Here is a 16,405-nt window from a genome sequence, read left to right as displayed (position 1 = left end):
CTCTGTGAACTTTAGCATTTGCAAGTGTCTTGTGAATCATCTTGATAGTCCTGGATACAGCAGCAAAAAGGAGCAGGAGTTGAAAGAGTCTAAACTCCAGCACATGCAAGGCCTCGCTGCCAGAGTCCAGGCCTGCCTTAAGCACAGCGGAAGGACATAAGATGAGCTTGCTGGATCAAGCCAGTGGCCCATCTAGTCCAACATCCTGTTCTCATAGTGACCAACCAGATGCCACTCTCCCTTCCTGTGGCTTCCAGCAACTATGTTGCTGCCTCCAACTATGGTGGCAGAACATAGCTGTCTCAGTTAGCAGTCAATAGCCTTCTCCTCCCTGAATTTTTCTTATGCTCTTTCAAAGGCACTAGTGGTCACCAATGCCACTTGTGGGAGCGAGTTCCATGGTTGTAACTGTGCGCTGCGGAAAGAAGCACTGTAGCTTATTTTCTCAGCCACAGATGCTGCACCAAAGTTTCCCTCTTGTACAGGGGATTACAGGGGGAGACAAAAAGCAGGGTTGGGACACCAACCTACACCAGGGAGAGGGAACTTGTGGTCCTTCGTTGTGTTGGAACCTAGCTCACATCAGACACAGCCAAAGCGGTCAATGGCCAGGGATGAAGGAAACTGTAGCCCAGAAACATCTGAAGGACCACAGGTTCCCCTTCTACAACACATCTTTGCACTCCATCTTACACATTATCTGCTTATTCATTTCACAAACAATTCACATGAGCTACAAGCAGGTGCAAATACGCCTAATAGTAACGCCCAATTGTCAAGGTTAGTGAGAGTCAAGGAGACCGCAGATTTCCTACCCCTACACTAGATCTGCACCCATTCTTATTGGATCAGATTATCAATCCTTTAATTGCCTTCACAGAACCAGTCCTATGGATGTGATTTTCAAGGGAGAAAAGGGAGGGAAGATTAGGCCACACTGAACCAAAGTGAAGTGCAGTGAACATTTAGGCTTAAATGTTCTTCACTCGTTTTGAAGCTGATGCTAAATGCTGAGTGACTGTCTCCCTCTGCACTTGGCTGAAAGCAACTGGATTATCTTGGTTTCTGTGCCATGCACATGCAAAGGCCCTCTCCACCCTCCCCTTTAAATGCACCTCGGGCAGCCATCAGGTTTGCCAGATAGGTTACATAATGCACACACACACACACCCTGGTCACTGCACTCCCATTCCATATACTCAAATTAGAGACAAAATACTGTGGACATAATAGAAAAACAATAAGAATATGATTTGTTATTGTTGTTGTTGTTAAAGCATTGCCTACCCCAACACCACAGAAGTGTCCTATCATGCAGAATAACAGTGCTACACAAAGGGCAGTAAAAGATGAGATCCAGAAACAGGCTGTGCTATCTCCAAAACGTAGGAGGGGGGAAGACTCTTATTTATAAGCAATCAACAATTATGAACATGCTACAAATCACCATTCCAACTCTACAATTCCACGATTCTATGAGAAAGGAACTTGAGAGTGATCTACATAAAACAACACATTGTTCGAGAAAGCAAACAAAACAAAACAACTAGGGAGGAAAATTCAGGTTAAGGTTATAGTCCTGCCAGCTCCTCTTTGTAAGTGAGAATTAACCTTTTAGCTGGATGGTGTCTGGCTGCTTATTTTATAACATGCTTGGTGACCTCTGCTGGTGCCTACAACTGTAAGAGCATCACCCTGCCTATCACCCATTGACTATGAAATCATTGTGTTACAGAACCCCACAGACTGGCTGGCGAGACAGTGCCACTAGTCAGTTATAAATATGCTGTTTTGTTTTGGCCAGGAGATGCGAGGGGGAGAGAGAGAGATAGGAAGCAGGAAACGGGAAGAGGAGAAAGTAGCTCTGATTCTCCTTGAAACGATCCCCCAGTCCTGACCTATATGATTAAGTCAGCTCTACCTAAATGCATATATGGCGAGAAGCAAAATCTTATACGGTCCCTGTCCGCGAACAGAGAAAGCCACACTGAAAACCGTGCGAGACGGTGCATAAAACCTGATGGTCTGGTTTTATTTCGGGAGGGGGGAGAGAGGGTGCGCGGGCGCAAATGATACTTTAACCCCTTCCCTTCTGGGGCATATTAGGGAAGCAGGGGGCTCACCGCAAATATTATTTTGAAAGCACTTTTTTTTTCTGGGGACGGAGATCTTGAATTAATATGCGACTTACTCCAGAGTAGCCGCACAGTCGCTCCACTAAAATCCACAGAATTGCTCCCAAACGAGATGTCTTGACGACTGTAAGGAGAGATTCACCCGCCCCCTTTGCAGCGCCCTTTGGTTCTCATGGGGCATTCCTGGGTAAGTGCATTTATGGACTGGAAGAAAGTGATTCATTGATTCCCTGCGCTGGAGTTGTCCCGTCGATTTCAATACATGCGTACACAAACATAGCCGCGCGCGCCGGGTGAGTAGCCGGCGCACAGAGCACCCTTTATAAGAGTTTGCAAACAGGGACTGGAACGAGCTTTAAAAGAAATATTATTTCTTTTTTAAAAAAAAAAAACAACAAAAAACACACCACATGCCCTCCCCCGCAAAAAAATGAAAAGGCCAACCAGGATGCTCCCCTCCAAGATGAATGAAGTTCCCATTTCTGAGACGGAATGATTTTTTATTAATCGGTGGATTAACTACAATTCCGCGCGAGAAAGAACCCAAGCGGCGCGCGCCTTTGCGCTCCGCTCTCTGCTCTCTCTCCAAACACCCCAACCAGCTACAAGTTCCCAGAGGCGCCCGCAAAGCCTTCCAATCCATTTGAGGGGTAGGGGGAAATCTCCAGAGGCTTCCCTCGCCCACCAGCCTCGGATCGGAGGGAAATGTCATCCCCTCGGGGGTTGCAAGCGGCGTGGGGAGGGTGGGGTGAGGCGGCGGCGGGGGCGGGGTGGCGAGCGAGCGAGCGAGCGAGCGCGGCTGGGCTTCCCCAAGACCCGGCCGGCGGCACTTACTAAGCTGCTTGGCGCTGGCGACTCCGCGCGGCTCCCTCCAGCAGCAGCGAGCGGTTCCTTGTGTCGGGCTCGGGCTGTTGTCTTGCAAACGCCGCCCCGCCCCAGGGGCAGGCCGGACCCGTCCCTCGCTCCCTCCCTCTTCCCTCCCCGTTGTATACAAGAGGCGGCCGGGGCTGTCCGATCGCACGCGGCGGGCGTCGCAGGCTCCGCAGGGAGGGGAGGGGAGGGGAGGGGAGGGGAAGTGGGCAGGACGCTCCTCCGGCCACCCATCCGTGCACTTTCCAATGAACATCTTCTCCGGCAGCCCCCGCCCGCCCGCCAGCCTCCCTCCTCGTGGGGAGGATAGGTCAGGGATGCTGCTGCTTTCGCCCTCTTCTTCCTCTGTCCCAACCAGCCTTTCTTTGCTGCGCCGAGCAGGCCTTCCTGGGCTGGCGGTGCGCCAATTGCGTTTCTCTCTCCTTGGCGCGAACTTTCACGCGGTTGCCCGATTTTTATTTCTTTGTTCGTTCTTCAAATTATTTATTTATTCCGCTTTGTTCGTTCGTTTATATACTTCAATTCAGTATGTGTATTACAAAATTGTAGAGTTGGAAGGGACCCTGAGGATCATCAAGCTCAACCCCTTGCAAATGCAGGAATATGAAACTGTCCCATACGAGGATCGAACCTGCAACCTTGGCATTATCAGCACGGCACTCTAACCAGCTGAGCTAGCCATGCAATTTCACTGTTTAGAAAGTTGCGGTCATCTTAATCTGTTTAATATTTTATGCCGCAGCAGGCGCTGTAACCCTCCAATGGTTGGACTTCACCCCCCCCCCCCCAAGGCGTACGCACCCCTCCATTGTCTCCTGAGACAGAGAGATTGTCAACAGCAATGTTTTAAAGAACAGTTGTGAATTTTTCTTGGTTTTGCTGTTATTATCTTTCTGCAAACTGCTGTGAGGTGTCTGTTTTTTTACAATCAAGTAGTGTGCAAATGTTATTAAATAAAATAAACTATAAATGTACTGTTACATTTTAGAAGACATCTGAAGGCAGCCCTGTTTAGGGAAGCTTTTAATGTTTGACAGACTATTGTATTTTGATATTTTGTTGGAAGCTGCCCAGAGTGGCTGGAGAAACCCAGCCAGATGAGCAGGGTATAAATAAATTATTATTATTACTTTTATTATTTTTATTACATAGTACAGAACATCCCTCCATCATGTAAATCGGACATATGCGATAGGAGGGAAGGAAAAACAGAATTAGCATCAGCAAGCTCCAAGCCGGCTCAGCATCAGATTAAACCTCCAAATCTCTAAAACAGTTTATGGCAATATTATCTAACTCATTCTAATCTTTTTTGCAGCGAGTGCATAAAGAGCCACTTTATGTGTCACAAAGCTATTAGTGTCACTCAAAAGAAATGGAACTTTTTCTGCCAGTGTGTAACTGCTTCCATGTAAGAACAAAGGTTTTAGAAATGGATCTCTTGGATTCCCATATAATTTGATTGATTGATTGATTTCATAACATTTATATAGTGCTCGATCCAGCATGTAGTAGTTAAGTGTCAGACTAGGACCTAGGAGAGCAGAGTTGTTTATTATTATTATTATTATTATTATTATTATTATTATTATTATTATATTAATTAAATCTGTATACTGCCCTTCATCCACATATCTCAGGACAGTTCACAACATAAAAAAACCAATATAAAATCACAAGGTTTCAAATCCCCACTAAGCCATGAAGTATACTGGGTCGCTGCCTGTCTCAGCCTAACCTCCCTCAGAGGGTTGTTGTGCAGATGAAACGAAGATCAGGAGAACCTTGAGCTCCTTGGAGAAAAGGTGGGATACAAATTAAGTAAATAAATAATTGGAGGGGGTAACCCCTTCAAGATCATTTAATAAAAGAATAAAACTATTATATGGAAAAAGAGTTGAAAAAACTATTTAAAACAATAATTAGAAAAACAGATTAAAACACCAATGTTCTATATACATTGGTACCTCGATTACATACACTTCAGGTTACATACGCTTCAGGTTACAGACTCCGCTAACCCAGAAATAGTGCTTCAGGTTAAGAACTTTGCTTCAGGATGAGAACAGAAATTGTGCTCCGGCGGCGAGGCAGCAGCAGGAGGCCCCATTAGCTAAAGTGGTGCTGCAGGTTAAGAACAGTTTCAGGTTAAGTACGGACCTCCAGAACGAATTAAGTACTTAACCCGAGGTACCACAGTATCTGGATAGGTTTGCCTGGACAGAAATGTTTGTAGCAGATGGTGAAAAGAGTACAGTGAAGGGATCTGCCTGATGTCAATAGACAAGAGTTTCAAAGTTTGGATGCTGCCACTCTAAAAGATATGGATTTCTTACAAATGCAGAGGAGTATTAATATGTGTGGTTTTAAATTAGGGTCTAGAGAGTTTCTACCTTCTTGGACCAATTGGATAAAGCAAATCTGTTCATGTAGGAGACCCAGCAGTGGTGAAAGGGAGGATGCAAAATTTCAAATTATACTGAGTTCTTACTCATTCTAAGCAGTGTGCCCCTTCCTTCTATCAAACTGGAGCGACAACACAAGTTAGGCCTCTTGTGCAACTTTTGTGGTTAGAGGGGCCTCAGTCTCTAAACACAGAGTTGGGGATCTTTTTGGCCCAGCTGTAGGAGCTCACACACTTTTTATATTTTAAAATTAAGACAGCAATCCAAAGTATTGTTACTGGAAGCACCATTAAAATCAGCTGAAAGTAAATATAGTGAGAATTGTCATATAAATATCAATGTGACTGTGGTTCTTGAAATCCCAATAATAACTTGGAACTTCATATGATTTTCTGATTTTCCCAAGCGTTTAATTGTTAGGAGTTCAAGGGTGCCAGGTTCCCCTAAATTCCTGGATCCAGTAAGTGCTAGAATTTCATCAAGCCTCCTGAACCCCTGGATCCAGCAGGGCTCAAAATATAAGCCAGGCCTGATGAAGTAATTACCTGCGAGATGAGCCATTAAGAAAGCCAAGGAGAGGGGGCTCTGTGCTAGACTGGCTAGGGCCTCTCCTCCAGTTTAGAGTCAGAAGACAAAGCCAGAGTTTGAAGTAGAGTTGAGAATTGGCTGCAATGTGACCTAAGGGAGAAAAGGTTGCAGGTCAGAAAAGGCAATAAACTGGAAAGAGGGTCAGAGCACAATGACTGATTTCCGTTTGGCTCCAAGGTTGTGACTATGGAAGAAACAAAACTGTTTTAGGGTGCTAATGCTGTCAACCCCTCCATCGTAGGCTCAGTTGGTTAGAGTGTGGTGCCAATAACACCAAGGTTGCAGATTCGATTCAGCTGCATATTCCTGCTTTGCAAAGGATTGGACTAGGGTCCCTTCCAACTTTACAATTCTATGAATCTGTGATTCTATAGGTGCAAATAAGCCAGATATCATAAAGACGCCACATTCTCTGCTCTGACTCATTCCCAAAAGGAAACATAAATCCTAGGTAAACCCCTGGAATCTCGCTTCACTCAGAGATTGCGGTGGCCTGCAACAATATGAATGTATTTGTTTATATTTCTATTTCCCCCTCTTCCTTTGAAAGGAGCCCAGGACAGCAAGAACACCATTAAAAAATTAAAGCAACTAAAAGGAATTCCAATCCAGATGTAGACCGTACAGAATTTGTAGTTGTATGTATTTTGACATGCGTAAATGTGACTCAGTGGGGCTTATATCTGAGTAAATAAAGTGGAATGGAATGGTTTGCAGGGCATCAGTTGAAGAAGGAGCAAAAAGGGTTTTCTTGTGTGTGTGTGTTTCTTGGTGGCTGATTAGCTGTTTTCCCTGTGTAAAGCTTTTTATGATGGAGGACCTCTGTAGCCAACCCCAACGACACGATCTCAAGATGGAAGGGGAGGGAACAGCTGCAGTCGCCTGCGATTCCTGCGCAATGTTTGCCATCTTGCCAAAGGTTGCAGGCAGCTTTACCTGCAGCAATTGCATGTTGATTGCCCTCTTAAAAGACAAAGTCCAGCAACTGGAGGAACGTGTAGCTATGCTCCAAAGAATTAGAGAGCTCTTCTTGGAAGCAACAGAGCACACCGTCTCCACCAAGGAGGAGACAGGGGACTCCCCTGAGAAGGAGTCTAGTTCACCAACACAGGAGCCAGATATATGGAGAAACGTGACTCAAAGAAGTAGGAGGCCCAGGGTTCACTCTGATTGCTTAGAAATACACAATCGCTTTGAGGTCCTCTCCCCTAGCATGGAAGACGAAGAGCAGACTCCATTTGAGGATCTCTCCCTCATTACAGTCGATCAGGTATATGAAGACGAGCAGCAAAGTCAGTCCTCAGGGAATGTGCAGGCGACCTTGGAACGGATAGCTCACGGAAGAACCCCGACCAAACCCAAGAGGAGGCGTGTAGTGGTGATAGGGGATTCCCTACTGAGGGGAACAGAAGCAGTGATCTGTGGGCCTGACAAGATGTCTCGGGAAGTGTGCTGTCTCCCCGGGGCTAAGATCCAAGATGTAACTGAACGACTGCAAGGAATCATAAAACCCACTGACAAATACCCCTTCCTCTTGGTTCATGTGGGAACCAATGACACTGCAAGCAATAGCCTCCAGAAGATCAAAAGAGACTACGAGGCTCTCGGCAGGAAATTGAAGCAACTAAATGCACAAATTGTCATCTCATCTGTCCTCCCAGTTGAACGACGTGGCCCAGGGAGAGAGGGGAAAATAGTGGAAGTGAACAGCTGGCTTCGCAAATGGTGTAAACAGGAACGGTTTGGATTCTTAGATCACGGACTGCAGTTTCTTGAAGATGGACTTCTGGCAAGTGATGGGCTGCACCTCACAACGGTTGGGAGAAATGTTTTTGCCAAAAATCTCAGAAACCTCATCAGGAGGGCTTTAAACTGACTAATGTGGGGGAGGGAGACAGTGCTCCTGAAGGTAGGAGTCTATCAATTAATGAAGATGATCATCCAAATGTCATAGACCAAATGGAGCAAACAGCACGCGGACCTAGTGGTGGGAGGAAAAAATCCTTAAATAAGAGACACGGGGGAATGATTAATGGTCTTCAATGTCTGTACACTAATGCGCAAAGCATGGGAAATAAACAAGATGAGCTTGAGCTCTTGGTACAGCAAACTAAATATGACATAATAGGCATCACTGAAACCTGGTGGGATAAGTCCCACGATTGGAATGTAATAATGGGGGGATACAATCTATTTCAGAGAAACAGACCAGACAAGAAAGGAGGAGGAGTGGCGTTATATGTCAGGGATGTGTATACCTGTGAAGAGATCCAAGATTTAGATCCTCAAAGCCAAAGTGAGAGCATTTGGGTCAAAATTAAGGGAGAGAAGAATAACAGAGACCTCATTGTGGGAGTTTACTATAGATCCCCAAGCCAAACGGAGGACATAGATGATGCCTTCCTGGAACAGATGGCCAAGCATGCAAAAGGAAGGGAGATAGTAGTAATGGGGGACTTCAATTACCCGGATATTTGTTGGACGTCAAACTCAGCCAAGAGCATAAGGTCAAACAGATTCCTCACTGGCCTTGCAGACAACTTCATTGTCCAGAAAGTGGGAGAAGCAACAAGAGGAACAGCCATTTTAGATCTGGTCCTAACCAATGTTGATGACCTGGTTAGTGGGGTAGAAGTGGAAGGATCATTAGGCGCGAGTGATCATGCTCTTCTGAAGTTTACTATACAGCAGAAAGGAGCAGCCAAGCATACTAGGACTCAATTTCTTGACTTTAAGAAAGCCGACTTCATAAAACTTAGGGAAGTGCTGGGTGAGATCCCATGGACAACAATACTAAAAGGAAAGGGAGTTCATGATGGCTGGGAGTTTGTTAAGAGGGAGATACTACAAGCACAACGTCAGGCAATACCAATGAGACGGAAACATGGAAGGCACCTAAAGAAGCCAGGGTGGCTATCTAAAGAACTTTTAACTGAATTAAGATTAAAAAAGGATGTGTACAAAAAATGGAAAAGGGGGGAAACCACCAAAGAGGAATTCAAACAAATAGCCAGCACGTGTAGACACAAAGTCAGAAAAGCTAAAGCACAGAATGAACTCAGGCTTGCCAGAGAGGTTAAAAGCAACAAAAAAGGCTTTTATGGGTATGTTCGTAGCAAAAGGAAGAACAAAGAAACAATGGGGTCACTCAGAGGAGAAGATGGTGAAATGCAAACAGGGGACACAGAAAGGGCTGAACTCCTCAATGCCTTCTTTGCCTCAGTCTTCTCCGATAAAGAAAACAATGCCCGACCTGAAGAATTTGGAGCAAATGATTCAGCAAAGGAAACACAGCCCAGAATAACTAAGGAGATAGTACAAGAATATTTGGCTAGTTTAGATGTATTCAAGTCTCCAGGGCCAGATGAACTGCATCCAAGAGTATTAAAAGAACTGGCAGATGTGATCTCAGAACCACTGGCAGTCATCTTTGAGAATTCCTGGAGAACAGGCGAAGTCCCGGCAGACTGGAGGAGGGCAAATGTTGTCCCTATTTTCAAAAAGGGGAAAAGAGAGGACCCAAATAATTACCGCCCAGTCAGTCTGACATCAATACCAGGGAAGATTCTGGAGCAGATCATTAAGCAAACAGTCTGTGAGCACCTGGAAAGGAATGCTGTGCTCACCAAAAGTCAGCATGGATTTCTGAAAAATAAGTCATGTCAGACTAACCTGATCTCGTTTTTTGACAGAATTACAAGCCTGGTAGATGAAGGGAACGCAGTGGATGTAGCCTACCTTGATTTCAGCAAGGCATTTGACAAGGTGCCCCATGATATTCTTGTAAAGAAGCTGGTAAAATGCGGTCTTGACTATGCTACCACTCAGTGGATTTGTAACTGGCTGACTGACCGAACCCAAAGGGTGCTCATCAATGGTTCCTCTTCATCCTGGAGAAGAGTGACTAGTGGGGTGCCACAGGGTTCTGTCTTGGGCCCGGTCTTATTCAACATCTTTATCAACAACTTGGATGATGGACTCAAGGGCATCCTGATCAAATTTGCAGATGACACCAAACTGGGAGGAGTGGCTAACACCCCAGAGGACAGGATCACACTTCAAAACGACCTTGACAGATTAGAGAACTGGGCAAAAATAAACAAGATGAATTTTAACAGGGAGAAATGTAAAGTATTGCACTTGGGCAAAAAAAATGAGAGGCACAAATACAAGATGGGTGACACCTAGCTTGAGAGCAGTACATGTGAAAAGGATCTAGGAGTCTTGGTTGACCACAAACTTGACATGAGCCAACAGTGTGACGCGGCAGCTAAAAAAGCCAATGCAATTCTGGGCTGCATCAATAGGAGTATAGCATCTAGATCAAGGGAAGTAATAGTGCCACTGTATTCTGCTCTGGTCAGACCACACCTGGAGTACTGTGTCCAGTTCTGGGCACCACAATTCAAGAAGGACACTGACAAACTGGAACGTGTCCAGAGGAGGGCAACCAAAATGGTCAAAGGCCTGGAAACGATGCCTTATGAGGAACGGCTAAGGGAGCTGGGCATGTTTAGCCTGGAGAAGAGGAGGTTAAGGGGTGATATGATAGCCATGTTCAAATATATAAAAGGATGTCACATAGAGGAGGGAGAAAGGTTGTTTTCTGCTGCTCCGGAGAAGCGGACACGGAGGAATGGATCCAAACTACAAGAAAGAAGATTCCACCTAAACATTAGGAAGAACTTCCTGACAGTAAGAGCTGTTCGACAGTGGAATTTGCTGCCAAGGAGTGTGGTGGAGTCTCCTACTTTGGAGGTCTTTAAGCAGAGGCTTGACAACCATATGTCAGGAGTGCTCTGATTGTGTTTCCTGCTTGGCAGGGGGTTGGACTCGATGGCCCTTGTGGTCTCTTCCAACTCTATGATTCTATGATTCTATGATTCTATGGTTTATGATTTTTTTAAAAAAGTGTGACTTTTCATTTTGTTCTCCCTTTTTACATCAGCTGAACACAAATTGCCCTTAACAAAAGAGAACATACCATGTAGAAATTAGAGCATTACAATATTGGGGGCAAAGATGGCTGCCTGACCTTAAGGCCATTACATAGGAACAGTTTTAGCGAGAGACTGCAAAACTGGAATTCATTAACAAAACAGATTTTCTTGGAATTGGGTGGAGTTATAAGAACGGTGTGTTACAAAAGGCAAGTGCCTCTTATTTGCTTAAAATTCATGCTCCAGTGTTTAAGCAAACATTTCCATTGTATGCATGGTTAGCTCTCCAGGTATCAGCTCCCTTTAGCACTCCTGTTCCTTTCAGTTCACACCTTGTCATCTTGATTTAGACCCCAGTGCACTTCAGAACAGGGTAGAAAGTATGGATTTCCTCAGTGCACCATGCACTTGATGCAACAGGCTATTGCCTGGGGAAACCTATGTGAAACAATAAGCCAGTTCTTTAAAAGTGGCAAAAAATATTCTGGTTTTCTGCTACTATAGACCAAAATAAATCCTAGAAAGCATCTGTGGGAATTATTTCTTCATTTTCGCAAGCAATTTAGGGCACCGCATCCTTCCGACATGTGTATTTAGTTTAGACCCATACCCTATTTATTTTGTTTTGTCATGGTGCATTAAATGACTCTGGAGGTCCTCCAAGGAAATATAGATAGTAAATAGGTCTTTTTTTAAAACAACAACAACAGGCATTTTGCTTTAAAACTCAGCAGAGATGCCAAGGCTAAAGCTGTTTAAGATGAACTACTTCCTGACACTTGGCCATGGCACTTTGGGAGCAGGGGATAGCAAATGAATGCTTTTTGGTAGCACAGATTTAACAGTTTCCTTTTTAAGGTGTCTCAAATGAGAAAGTCTACCAACATCTAATGCTAGCAAGTTTTGTGCAGTATCCACACATTGTTTTCATCAAAATGCCAACCTGTATTTTACTCTATTTAATCCAAATTTCCTTTTTTCTGAGGAAAATCAAGTAAGTTAAACAACTATATCGTGTTGCCAATAACCCATTTGTGATACCCGTTTAGAATATTAAGTCCCTGTCTGGAAGCACCCTTTATCACATTCACTGAATGTGGGACGTCATTACTGTGTTGGTCCTTTTTCTGGTTGGGTGAAAGCGACATGAGAAATTAAAATCGTTACTCTCTTAGCTCCCCTTTTTCAATCTGGAAGGAGAGGAGAATAGCCTTGACAGGCTAGTTATCCCAAAGAGTCCCATTCCCAAAGCAGTTTGATTTGCCATTAGGGTTTGCACCATAGAGATGTAGGCACAGAGCTATTTCCCCCCCATCAATGTCACGGTCATGACATCTGAACGGCAGCTTTCAATTTGGTACTGAAATTTCAGGCCTGTGAATAACTGACATCTTTTCTTAGTGCTATATGTTAGACTGCATTGTTACAATTTTAAACTTGAAAATACCAGTCTGATCTACACAGGTACCTTTTTTTCTATACTGTGACTTGGGGAAGGGAATAATGAACAAGTGTGTATCTTCCTTAGCTTCTGAAAATGAAAATATCCTTAGAAGCTGGAAATGCCATTTCTTTAGTAAGATAGTTACAGTGAGATAGAATGGGACCCAATGTCTTTTTATCAAGAAGCCAAGATAAGGGCACATCCAGGGGACCGGATCATATCAGATTTGTTTCTGGAGTTTATAATTCCCTGCCTCAGATCACAAATTTGTTCAGCTCATAATACTCATATTACGAACAGAGTGCTGATTGCCCCATAAGTTATTTTCTGGCTTGGAACATATAACAAGAAACTGCACATACACACTCAGAATTCAGACTGACCAGGATGCTTTGTGATCATGTGAACATTTTTAAAATACAGCTTTTTAAAAGGTAAAGGGACCTCTGACCATTAGGTCCAGTCGTGACTGACTCTGGGGTTGCGGCGCTCATCTCGCTTTACTGGCTGAGGGAGCTGGTGTACAGCTTCCGGGTCATGTGGCCAGCATGACTAAGCCGCTTCTGGCGAACCAGAGCAGCGCACAGAAACACAGTTTACCTTCCTGCTGGAGTGGTGCCTATTTATCTACTTGCACTTTCAAACTGCTTTCAAACTGCTAGGCTGGCAGGAGCAGGGACAGAGCAACGGGAGCTCACCCCGTTGCGGGGATTTGAACCACCAAACTTCTGATCAGCAAGCCCTAGGCTCTGTGGTTTGACCCACAGCGCCCCCACCAAACTTTAGATTGGTGTGAAACTACAGGAACAAGTGCTTCATAGGTACATGTCGAGAAGTTATTTAACATTACAGTGGTGCCCCGCAAGACGAATGCCTCGCAAGACAAAAAACTCGCTAGACGAAAGGGTTTTTTGGTTTTGCATTGCTTCGCTAGACAAATTTCCCTATGGGCTTGCTTCGCAAGATGAAAACATCTTGCGCTTTTTTTAAAAAGCCGCTTGAAGAGGCGCAGTTGCGACGGACCGTGCTTCGCAAGACGAAAAACATCGCAAGACGAAAAGACTCACGGAACGAATTCTTTTCGTCTTGCGAGGCACCACTGTAACTTGTTACTCTTGAGGGAACTCATTGATGGTTGTGCAATATGTATCCAAAGCATCTGACCAGACAGATTTCTTGGGTGTGTACGTCCTCTGTTGTTTTGATCTCTTGTTTTAATTGTGCTGTTCTCACAATACTTTTTGGTTGCATGTTTTAAATATGGTATATATTACAATGACGTTTAACCAGTTTTTATAATTTGTAAACAGCCAGAGTGGCTGGGGAAACTCAGCCAGATGGGCGGGGTATAAATAATAAATTATTATGAACACTATATTCTGTCATTAAAATACTTTGGGTCAATCAGTTACCTTTATAGTTTCTTGCAAAAGTTTTATAGGGATGATCTCTAAACCCCTTTTTCTTTTCCCCAGGTGCATTTGTAGCGGGGTGGGAATAGTTGAATTTCCAGGCATCTCTCTGCCTCAGTTGGTGTGGTAAGGAGGGTGCAGAGCAGGTGTGAAGCCAGACTACAGTTCACAGGGCAATACAAGAAGGCACATGGCACCATCAGCATCTATACACCAACACTACAAGCCAAAAGAGCTTGTAAAGCAGATGAGGTTTTCCCAAGAATTCTTGGAGAACATTCATAATACTGAGCCAATTCAGAATCTGGCTGTGAGAGCTGTTCCTGTGCTTCTAAAGCAAGGGTAGGCAACCTTGGGCCGGATGTGGCCCAATCGCCTTCTCAATCCGGCCCATGGACGGTCCAGGAATCAGCGTGTTTTTACATGCATAAAATGTGTCCTTTTATTTAAAATGCTATTAGTGGGGCTTGCCTAGTGTTTTTACATGAGCAGAAGATGCATTTAAATGTATTTAAAATGCATCTCTGGGTTATTTGTGGGGCACAGGAATTTGTTCATTTCCCCCCAAAAAATATAGTCCGGCCCACCACAGGGTCTGAGGGACGGTGGACCGGCCCACGCCTGAAAAAGGTTGCTGACCCCTGTTCTAGAGGGATGCTGGAACACTCATTGTCCGAAGCACTCTAGGAACACACAGTGTCCTTTCTACCATCCTTACCTATGGGCAGGTAGCTCCAAAGAGTGCACAGCTCTCAAGTGTCTCAATCAGCTGTTTGCAGTGGAGGTGAACCAGTAGCGTGGGGGAAGCATGCATTCAAATGTGCATCTCACTGAAAGCAATGCAGTATGGGAGGATGACATCCACATTCAGATTTTCCTCTGGATATAGTTTTCATTCACTCACACGTCATTCATTCACCTGGGACATGGGGAGGGAGGAAAAGACAAGGATAAACCTTATGCATTTTTCATTCATTCATTCATTCATTCATTCATTCATTGCATTCATATCCCACCTATTTCTCCAAGGAGCTCAAGATATCTTACATGGTTCTTCTCCCCTTCATCATTTAATTCCCACAACAACCTTGTGAGGAAGATTAGGCTGAAAGAGGCAGTCACAGGCGTAAGGTCTTCATGGATGGCTTCTTGGCTGAGTGGGGATTTGAACCCTGGTCTCCCAGGTCCTAGTCCGACACTGTAACCACTACACCACACGGGTGTGTAGTGGACATGTACAAATGAGTCCAGATTTAGAAAAACTACATTTAGTGCTACAAGTGAGCTAATGTGAATCCAGCTTAAGACTCTCCTTTCAGACCTTCCTGTTCAATAGGGGAAGGTCAGGGATGAAGCCAGCAGTAACACTATGTTGGGAGCAAGGCTGGCACACGTGATCTCCACCTCCATCACCACATGTTGGATTTCATATAAAGAATAATAATTACATAACTATAGCTAACATTCACCTATTTGTAATTCTATGATCGGTTACAACAGGAAAGTTGATTTAAAGTAAACATGAGTAAGAACTTAGAGGAAGTTATAAAACCAGTATGCTTCCCAGAAGAGCTGTGAAATTATTATTTTTTGGTGTTTCCTCCTCAGATAGGATGACTTATCAAGTCTTAGGGATGGGAATGGGGTAAAAGACACTTTAGATCTCCTTTATTTCTGCTTAAAAGTAGCTAAAATGTAGTTTGTACTGTTCCATTTGAAATACTTTTATATATTTTTATGTGTTTTTATAACTGTAGAGTCTATTGTAACCTGGGATCTTATGGCGAAGAGCTGGTAAAAACTCTTAAAGATAAATAAATAGCATTTGCCAACAAGATCAAAGACTGTCAGTGTGCTATAGTGTGCAGACTGCTGGACTTTGGAGACTTGGTTTAAGTCTCCTTGCTCACCCATGAAACAAAGGAAGCTTTTTAACACCAGATCAGATAATTTGTTCATTTAGCCCAATAATTTCCTGGGGAGTAGGTTAAGAAGAAATAATCTTCTGGCATCTTAAAGACAACTGTACAGCGTCATATAATCTTTGTGTAAGATGCATCTGGTGAAGTGAACTTATGCCATAATGTCTCTAACGGTCCACAAGGCTCACTGATGTTTAGTTCCAGTATGGCTACTCTGACTGGCAGCACCTCTGTAGGGTCTCTGGGAGGGGTCTTTGCCCTCCCCTGCCTGGCCAGTTAACTAGAGATGCCAGAAACTGAATGCAAGACCTTCTGCATGTAATGCATGTGGCCTGTGGCCTCTATCCCACATATGAGGTTCAAATGGGAAGAGGGGACGGAAATGGCATGTAAATTGCCATGAACTGCTTGGAATTAAGATTAGACTTAACATCTGTTAATGTATTTGTCTTGGGAGACATCACTTTTGGCAATTGTTTTTTCAAATTTCCAATGAAGTTTGTAAAAGGAAAAAAAAAAGAGATGCAATGCAATGCAATAGATTAATCTGTTCTAGCACTACTGTCCCCCATCCACTTGTTCAGACCTGTTTCTCTTTCTTTGACATAGCTGTGTGCGTGCCTGCGTGCATGAACACACAAACACAAACACAAACAACACTTTCTTTTTCAAATCGGAAGCCCATCCTT

General features: G+C 44.1%; 1 protein-coding gene across 4 annotated transcripts in view; it reads right to left on the bottom strand.

The window, feature by feature from the left end:
* Nucleotides 1-3,072, bottom strand: part of SOX13 (SRY-box transcription factor 13) — a 60,752-nt gene extending 57,680 nt beyond the window's left edge. For 3 of the 4 annotated variants that reach the window (XM_082228147.1, XM_082228151.1, XM_082228150.1), the window contains exon 1: nt 2,970-3,072. The gene's annotated coding sequence lies outside the window, so the exon portion shown is untranslated. Of the gene's footprint in view, nt 1-2,191; nt 2,340-2,969 lie in introns of all 4 variants that reach the window. The other variant, XM_082228148.1, reaches the window with a different exon arrangement.
* Between the last annotated feature and the right edge of the window lie 13,333 nt (nt 3,073-16,405).

Source organism: Podarcis vaucheri, assembly GCF_965113315.1.
Source record: "Podarcis vaucheri genome assembly, chromosome: 6".
Lineage (NCBI taxonomy): Eukaryota > Metazoa > Chordata > Lepidosauria > Squamata > Lacertidae > Podarcis > Podarcis vaucheri.
This window is presented reverse-complemented; position numbering and strand designations above follow the sequence as displayed.